Genomic DNA, 9805 nt, shown 5'->3' on the forward strand with positions numbered 1-9805 from the left:
TCAGTTATGTCTGTCTCTTTGTGACCCTATTTGGATTTCCTTGGCAGAGATATTGGAGTGGTTTGCCATTTCCTTCTCCAATTCATTTTACATATGAGGAAACTGAGGCAAACAGGGTTAAGTGACTTGCCCAGGGTCCCCACAACTGGAGATAGATTTGAACTCAGGAAGAATCATCTTCCTGATTCCAGTACCTGCTATCTATCCATTGTATCACCTAGATGCCCCTAGAATATAATGAACATTATTAAATAAATGCTTGTTGCCTGACCCAACAACAGAGATGAACAAGTATCCTATTAGATGATGTTTTTTGTTGCCTTTGGACATACAAAACCAGCTATGGTTATTTGTATTTCCATGAAGAGACTATAAGCCATCCTCCCATTTAACTCGTCTTCTTGTTCAGTTTATATATAATAACAATATTTATATAATTAATATGATTCATTTTCTGTAGTAGAGTATCCTTTAGGTCATTGAACAATGATCTCACATTTAGAGGGCCAAAAGTTAAATTAATATTTATAGATGGCCTAGAAACTGTGATCAGTACATAAAAATGTTTCTAGCAGGGCTCTAAAGAATAGATTGGAGTAAGGAAAGTGAAGGCTTAAAGACTTCTTAAGAGGACTAAATTAATTCAGCAGAGAAAAAGTCCTATTCAACTGACCAAATTCTTCTTCTTACAGAGGAAGTGATTGAAAAAAAAAATCATCTCAGTCTTCAGATGTGTTCCCAAGCCAGTCTGATGGCTAAAATACTTGCCTATGAAAGCATTTCTCTGAGAGCTCCCTCTTTTGAAGATGAGGTACTTTTCCCCATCCTATTATTGTCACAAGTGTTAATAACTCAAATGTCTGATTCCTTGATTTTCACGTCAGAGGGTCATGATCGTTAAGGCTAACATAGAGATTTATCTTATGTAATGCCTGTAATTTTATAGATGAGGAAATCAAGGCCTAGAAGGTTAAGAGACTTACTCCACATTGTGGTTATTTACCCAATAGATTGCTTTTCTCTGCTCTGACCAGATCACTACTGCAGTAGAAAAATATTATTCTGATCTCTCATGCCATTTTCCATCATACCATTTCCTTTTCCAGTCATATCGGATACAATAGTATTCTAGGTCTACAAACAGACAAGAAGAGAAAGTTAAAAATAGTAAGGGCTGCTTCCATCTTCCTACTTCATACTGGCATTAGTTCTTCATTGCCATAGCCACATAAAAAACTTAAAAGTCTTTGAGGCCAAGGAGCAAGTACAGATTCCTAGTTGATTGATTTACGTTGCATCTTTCCCAGCTCTTAGAAACTCGGTGAAAGGCACATGGGAAAGAAAAATGGACGATGAAACTGGGCACAAAACAAACTTGCCTGGTAGCTTTGTCCTGTAATAGATAGGGAATGAAACATGGTGCCCATACACAAAGAGGAAGGTCAATGTTGGCCTTAAATTTCAGCAACAGCCTTGAAAATGCCATCCAGCAGAGGGCAGTGATACACTTATGGTCACACTCAGACTTAGGAGTCACTGAGGACAGTGCCCTAAAGCAAACCCTCTGTATTTCTTTTCTGAGTGAACCTTTGGGGAGCCTCCTTCTCCTGAAGTTGTGATCAGTGCAAAACTTCTCCAGCCATCCAGAACTTGGTTGGGGGCTTGAGAAGTTGGCAGCATCTGAACCAGTTAGCTACTTTTTTAGATGAATTCAATTCAATAAACATTTACTAAATGCCTATGATGTATAAGGGCTGCTAGCTGGCACAGCAGATGTGTGCCTGGCATGGAGTCAGGAAGAGCTGAGTTCAAATTCAGCCTCAGATACTTAATGGCTGTATGACTCTGGGCAAGTAACTTAACCCTGTCTGCCTCAGTTTCTTCATCTGTAAAATGAGCTAGAGAAGGAAATGGCAAATCCAGTATCTTTGACAAAAAAAAAAAACAACAAAAAAGCCCAAAAGGGGTCACAAAGAGTCTGACACAACTAAAAAATGGCTAAACAACAGCAACAAATTTTGTATAAGGCTTTGTGCTAAATGGGCTGTAGACATGAGATGAAATGAGACAAATCCTTACTTCTGAGGAGATTACAATCTACTCAGCAGGTCAATAGATACAAAAATCAACATGATATAGTTATAATATGCTAAATGCAAAGGAAGGATCCATACGTTGTCTTGGGAGATTTAAGAAGACAGATGATGATCAGGAAAGACTGCATGTAAGAGGAAGCTTCCATGTGTTTTGAGGCTAAGCCTGGAAAGAATGGAAAGATTTCAACAGGCAGAGATGTGTTTGTTGAGGAGAGCAAACTACTTCATGCCTGGAGGAAAGGCACTGAGTCAGGACAAGGCAGGACAAGATCAAGTAATGAGGAGTAGTCCAGTTTGGCAAGAACCATAGAATGCATGGAAAGAACTAGTAATGATAGGGTTAGAAAGGCTATTGGAGTCAAATTGTGGTAGGCCTTAAATTTCCAGCCGTCAAGTTTATAGTAGGTTAGCAATATGGAGACACAGGCAATTTATGTAGAAGGGATTGACATGGTCAGACTAGTGCATTAAAAAAGATTTTTTTTAAAAAAGTAACCATGTGAAAAAGGATAGACTGGAAGGAGGAAAGGCTGGATTTAGAAGTAATAATTAGAGCCGTGAAAGGAAACATGTTCCCAAGGGAAGGGAAGCATTTATATAGTACCAATGATGCACCAGGCACTGTGCCAATTGCTTTTTACAGATATCATCTTACTTGATCCTCATAACAACCCTGGGCGGTAGGTGCTATTATTATTCCCATTTTTATAATTAAGGAAACTGAGGCAGACAAAGGTTAAATGACTTGGGCAGGGTCACACTGCTAGTATCTGAGGCCAGCTCTGAACTCAACACTTGCTATCTCCAGGTTCAACTCTTCAGGCACTACACAACCTAGTTGCCTCTAGTTGGGACAGGAGAAACCACAAACCTCCTCCTACCCCTCCATTGAATAGCCTGGGATAACCACCCCAGTTGGACCCTGCCCTATACAGCACAGACATTTCCACTTTTCCCAGCAGTCACTTCTTTAAGGTAAAACAGCTTTCAGTAGAAGACACACACCTTTCAAAACCTAAACAACAACAACAACAAAAACCACTTGTTTCTCAGTGGTACTGAGAGAAATTGGCTCCTATGAAGCCTTAGGGATTTGAAAGGCCATCTATGTTGCCACCCTAGGAACAGACCAAGCCAGGTCAGGCTTGGCTTGAAACTGAAACTGATCCTTGCAACATAGACCCAGGTCTGAAGTACCAGGATTGGGAGGCTACAGGTTTTTCAGTTTCATCTGAAACTGATTAAAATGAAATGCAAAACCCAAGTAGAGGAGGAGAAAAGTTCAGAATTTTAGCCCCACATACTATTGTCTCTTCTCCTAGTGCCCTGCTCTCTGGCCTGGGTCCCATCTCTGATCAGATTTCCCCTTGCCCAGGCAAACCCTACCCTGCCTGTAAACTCCACAGAATGGCCCCATTGTACAAAGATGAACCAAAATAGCAGCATCCTCTGTTTTCTGCCTCGGGGAGATTCACTTAAAACCCCGAAGTCCCAGATGTGAACTACAATGGAAGTTGTTGTTGCAAATTTGTGCCCTGGGAACAGATGAGAGATTCAGCCAGGCAGGTACTCGGAAAGCAGCCAGCAGGGTGGGTTGGTAGAGGAAAGGAGAGAACAATTACGCAGTCACTCCATTAACCCAATTAGCAAACACTGGCAGGGATTCTGTTAATCATCCAAGAAGCATAATGGTGGAGGTGGGAAAAAGGGACAAAGGATTTAGGGGAAGCTGGGAGAGGCATTTCTGAGAAAAGAGGGAAAAGAATAAAACTTATTTGGCAATTCCTATGATTTCTCAGCTGTTAAATAGGTTTGATATTTTTTAAATGTCCTGCATTTGTACCATGCCCTCGGGTGCTGGAGTGAGCAGCGTTTGCATTAATTGATAAATCAGAGGGCGCCTTATCACCACAGCAGAGTTTTGATGTGAAAACACTCAGGGTGGCCTGGGAAATTGTGACTGGAGCCTTGACTGATCACAGCAGTCCTGTCATTGACAAAAGCCTAAGTCTGTATGGTGCACAGGCTGGGGACTCTAATCAGGGCCTGTATTCTAGTCGGACTTACTATGTGATCACTAAAAACTGAGTTTCTGCTGCCTTAGTTTTTCCATGTATATGCATACACACACTTTATATGTAATTATGGTATGTTTATATGTGTATACATGTGTGTATGAGTATGTATGTACATATACATATATCTGTGTGTGTATTTAGGATAGGACCCGGATCTATGATTTTTTGGTATAAGGAGCTCAGGGGATGATGAACCACCTACTAGTGTAGATCAGCTCCTTCTGTACAACTTAAGAATTTTGAAGTATTGCCTAATTAAGTGACTTACCTAGGGTCACACAGCCAGTATCTGTCAGAAGTGGGACTTGAACCCAGGTTATGCCAGCTTGAATTTGTTTGTATACATATATATGTGTGTGTACATATCTGAAGCAGCATAGATAGGTACACATATATAAATATGATGCTTCAATTTCCATGTATACTTATCACCAAACATCTCTTTAGAGAAAGCTGGTAAAATGAGAGATGGCCTTGGAGTCAGGAAGACCTGGTTTAAGTTCTGTCTTTGACACATACTAACTTTGCCCCCATGAGAAAATCACTTAATTCCTTAGTGCCCTAGCAGATGAGTTAGCTGACCCGAATCAGTGAAGGAAATTCCAGCCCTAGGAATTCTCAATGTCTAGTGAAATTATAAGTCTCTAACCTTGCCCTAACACAGAAAGTTCAGAAGATTTTTTTTTAGAAGGGGAAAGAGGGAATGGATATATTTTCATTCTTCTAAGTAGCAGAAAGAAAACTCTGCCTGAAATTGGGGCAGGAAGCAGTGGGCTGGGCAGAGGAGCATTAGAGAGAGGGAATAGTTAGACATTAGTAGAGGAGAGAGAATCCCAGTCTTAGGGGACATGGTGAGAACGTGCCAGCCTTGGTCCTCATGTCTGACTCTCATACTTCCAGTTATTGCCCATCAAGCTGTTTCTTTCTATTCCTCTGTCATTGTCTTTACGTTCTCTTACTTCCTCAACCCCCTCCTGTCTTTTGTAATTCCTTTATCATCTTTAATAAACTTTAAAAAGAGAAAAATAGTCCAAACATGAAGGAAGGATATAAGAATTTATTAACTACCTAGTAGATGTCAGGCACTGTGCTAAGAACTTTACAAATATCTCATTTGATCCTCATGACTCTTATTCTCATTTTACTGCTGAAAAAACTGAGGCAGACAGAGGTTAAGTGATTGGCCTAGAGTCACGCAGTCAGTAAGTGTCTAAGGACATATTTGAACTCAGGTTTTTCTAATTCTAGGCCCAGAACACTATATCCACTTGGCCACTTAGCTGTCAAACTTTTGTTTTTAATGAAAGTAAATAATGTTATACCTCTTATCAATCAATTTTTAAAAGCATTTGTTAAGTGCCTACTGTATATCAAATAATATGCTAAGTGTAGGGGATAGAAAGATAAAAATTAAACATACCTTGCCCTCAAGTAGCTTACAATCTATTAGGGGAGACCATGGGTACGTATTTAAGTATTTTAAAATGTCTAAAATAAATACAAAGTAGTTTTGGTGGAGAAGGAACTAGCATCTGGGGGAATCAGGAAAAGCTTTATGTAGAAGGGGGCTCAAGTTGAGCTTTGAAGGAAATTAAGGATTCTAAGAGGTAGTGGTAAGGAAGGAATGGATTCTAGGCATGAGTACCAGCTTGTACAAGAGCACAGAAGTGAGAGTTGGAATCTTGTGTGTAAGCAATAACAGGAAAGCCAGTTGCCTGGACCATAGAGTACTTGAAGGGGAATAGAGTATAAGTCTAGAAGGGTATGTTGAACCTGGGATTAAATTTGGCAAAGTAGCTTGTATTTAATCTCAATGATAATAGGGAGCCAATGGAGTTTATTGACTAGGAGAGTGACCTGGTTGATGCTACAGACTTGAGGAATACCAGTTGGGCAGCTAACTACCTAGGAGATGGATCCTAGAGAATTAGAGACTTGAGACAGGGAGATAAACTAAAAGGCAAGAGGTGATAAATGTCTGAGTTAGGGTGGTAGCCATATGAATGGAAAGAAAGGAGCAGATGTGAGAGAGGTTGTGGAGGCAGAAACAATGGCAACTAATTTGATACGTGGGGTTCGAACTCTGGAGTATCAGCCTAGGTAAATGGAAGCCCTTGACAAATATAAAGAAGTCTGAAGAGGAGTCAGTTTGATGGGGTCTTTAGCAGAGAATTTAAGATGTCTATAGGATTATCTAGTTTGCAGTGTTCAATAGGAGATGGTTGTTGCAGACTGAATCTCAGAGAGAGAAACTAGGGCTTCTCTGAGAGACAAGTAGGCAGTACAGTGGATAGAGCCCTGAACCTGGAGTCAGGAATACTTGAATTCAGGTGTGTCCTGACACTATCTCTGTATCTCCGGGCAAATCACTTAACTGTTTGCCTCAGTTTCCTTAGTTGTAAAATGGAAGTAATAATAACACCTACCTCCCAGGGTTGTTGAGATAACATTTCTAAGTGCCTGACACTTAGTAGGTGCTTAATAAATTCTCATTTCCTTCCTCCCTTACACACAACAGTCCATCTCTGGTCTCCATGCTTTTGTATTGGTAGCCCCTTGTACTTGAAAGACACTCCCTCCTTGCCTTTGCCTCATAGAATCTATCTATTCTTTCAAGACATTTCTACATGAAGCCTTTCCCCTCAATGGCTTGTACCTTGCCTCCCAATCTAATTTTAGCTACTTTGTATTTATTTTGTTTATATTTATTTCCCCTGGTAGAAGGTATGTGTTCGTCCTTCGTTGCCGAAGAAGACCATGCCATCAGAGAAATGATGACATGACTTGCACTTGACTTTGTTTTGAGTGAAGGAGGGCTGTGTAGGTCACCAGCCTCACTTCTCCTCCAGAGCCATCTGAATCCAGTGACCAGATATTCATCAGGATGAGTGGAGATGACCCAGGATGAGGCAACTGGGGTTAAGTGACTTGCCCAACGTCACACAGCTAGTGAGTGTCAAGTGTCTGAGGTGCGATTTGAACTCAGGTCCTCCTGACTCCTGCACTGGTGCTCTATCCACTATACCACCTGGTTGCCCCTAGTGGAGGGATCAGTGTCACTGAAGAGAACACAAGGTTATAAGCTTTCACAATTATGGATAAAGGGAGAATCCATAATCAGAAAAGGAGAAGATCCAAGAACTATAGATGTAGAGTTGGGAGGGAAGTTAGAGGTCATTGAGTTCTACCCTTTCATTTTACTGATAAAGAAACAACCCAGGTAAACTCCTTGTGAATAGGGATTGTTTCATTTATTGCATCTCCAGCACCCAGTACAGTACTAGAAACACACAGTAAGCATTTCATAAATGCTTATTGATTCATTAACATAAAGATTTGGGAGTCAGCTGCAGAGATAGGATAATTAAATGGTCTTTGATAGTGCCATATGTGATCCTGATTGGTTGCTCAATCCCTTGTGGCTCTATCAGGCATTAATTTTTCTAAGTAAAATTCACAGCGTTCCACCATCCATCCAGTTGTTTTACTCTAGACTGAAATGTGTCCTCATGAAACAAGTCCTGGTCCTTGGTCTCTGTGTTTTGTGTTCTGGATGAAGAGATGAAAGACTGATCCTGAGAGTTTGGAAAGGTCAGAAGAGCAAATCTCCATCATCATAGTGTCCCAGAGTGTCAGGTTTTGTAGCCAGCTCACTATCCATGCCTGGAGAAACAAAGAATGATCAATCAATCAATATTATTAGGCATGTGCTATGTGCCAGGCATTATGCTAAGTCCTCGGGATACAAAAAGAGGCAAAAGACAGTCCCTATCCTCAAAGAGCTTGCAATCTTCTGGGGCACGAGTGATTTCCCAGATCCGGCCCTAAGGTACCCAGAACAGGGCTCATCTGGCAGTCATCCTGCATGTGAACATGAACTTGGTGGGACCAATGCTATATAAAAACTGTGCTAAGAGTGAGCCTAAACACCCCAGAGTCTAAGAAGGGAGAGGGGAGAGTAAGGCCCTGAGATGTTAGAGGGGAATTATACCTTTCTTATTCCTCTGTCCTTGAAATAAGTAGCCCTTTTAAAAGACTGACTGATGCTGTATTTAAATAAAACTAAGGTGCTAGTCTAGGAGCAGGAAACCTGCAGCCTCAAGACCACATGTGGCCCTCTAGGCCCTCAAGTGTGGTTTTTTGACTGAATCAAGTTTGGATCAAAGGGCCACACTTGAGGACCTAGATTCCCCACCACTATGTCTGACTGGTCACTATCATCTAAAGGTGAGGAAACGAAGCTAGTGGAAACTTCAGCCAATGGCATTAGAGAAAGGCACCCCAACCCTTCAGAGCAGGCCTCACTCTAGAAGAGTGAGGCCAGAACATAATTATTACATACAGATATTTATGTATATATTTAGATAGATATATATATTTAGATATAGCTATAGATGTAGATATACAGTCTAGATAGGAGCTTTTTATGTATTTAAGGAGAAAAACCCACCAAAAATGCTATAGAATGTTTATTTTAGGTATGCCTTTCACCTAGGAATCCATCAGAAAGGAAGTCAAGGTGAATAGGCCAGCAGTGTCATAATCTGGTTTGCCTACCACAAATGAATTTAGCCTCTGCCTCCCTGCTTCTTCAGGGATTGGAATCAGGTTGGAGCAGGAAGGGTGGGCACAGCCATGAGGACCCAATTAAACAATACCGTCCCTGTTCTCAGCACGGACAGAAGCACTACAGATTCTTTCTGCTCTTGCTTCATAACTCCCCGATGAGCTGCACCTGGTTCTTCTACCCCTGGGGTAGAAGGCTTGCGCAGCATCGTAGGTGGCCCCTGACTACCTAAGGAAGCCTAGGCCCCTCAGGCCATTAGGGTTTGGGAAACTGACTCATTATTTTTTGCATGATGGAGGGGGAGAGGTCTTGCAATCTATGACATCTTTAGGAGTGAGTCAGGAGAATGAGATCCAGATTTTCTCCCTTTTGTTCCTGGCAGGAGGGCTCCTAAACCCCTCATACGTACCTGTGGACAGGCCAAGGCAGGAAGATGCTGTGGTAAGGCAGGGAGGAACATAATCCCTTGTGTGATGAATGGGCAGGAGGTCTTTCCCAGCATTCCCTGGAGTCTTCTGCCCTCTTTCCTGTCTATGTATTTGTAAATGTCAGCTCTTCTGTTCCTGCCTGAGAAAAAAGGGCTCAGACTTTAAGCAAGCTGACACAAGCCATCAATGGGATTGCTCTTGTCTCTGAAGCTGCATTGCTTAGGCAGTTATCTTAGCAAGAACAAATAGCCTTAAAAAAAAAAAAAAGCATTTCAATATCCTATTTTTGTTGTTGTCTGTTGTTGTTTGGTGCTGCTCCACTTTACAGGCGCCACCTCCCCCACGTGCAGACTTTGGCTGCCTCCCTCTCTCCTCCTGGGCAAGGGGCCCAGGAGCTCCTTTGAAGCTCCCAGAATTTGAACTCTGGTGCCCTGCTGTGGTGCTGAGTGTCCCTACAGCAGCTCCTCCTCTTTCTCCTCCTCTTCCTCCTCTTCTCCCTTTTTCCTCTTTCTTCTCCTCCTCCTCCTCTTCCTCCTCTCCTTCCTTCTCCTTGTCCTCCTTCCTCTTTCTCCTCCTCTCCTTCCTCCTCCTCATCCTCCTTCCTCTTTCTCCTGCTCTCCTTCCTTCTCTTCTTCC

The 9805-nt window shown here is 41.8% G+C and overlaps 1 long non-coding RNA gene across 1 annotated transcript; it reads right to left on the bottom strand.

Moving 5' to 3' along the window:
* Positions 1-7406: 7406 nt before the first annotated feature.
* Positions 7407-9477, bottom strand: LOC140529219 (uncharacterized). Its single transcript, XR_011975462.1, has 2 exons — positions 9151-9477; positions 7407-7837 (listed from the first exon to the last, which is right to left on the bottom strand). It is a non-coding gene; the product is annotated as an uncharacterized lncRNA (long non-coding RNA).
* Between the last annotated feature and the right edge of the window lie 328 nt (positions 9478-9805).

Source organism: Notamacropus eugenii, chromosome 2, assembly GCF_028372415.1.
Source record: "Notamacropus eugenii isolate mMacEug1 chromosome 2, mMacEug1.pri_v2, whole genome shotgun sequence".
Classification (NCBI taxonomy): Eukaryota; Metazoa; Chordata; class Mammalia; order Diprotodontia; family Macropodidae; genus Notamacropus; species Notamacropus eugenii.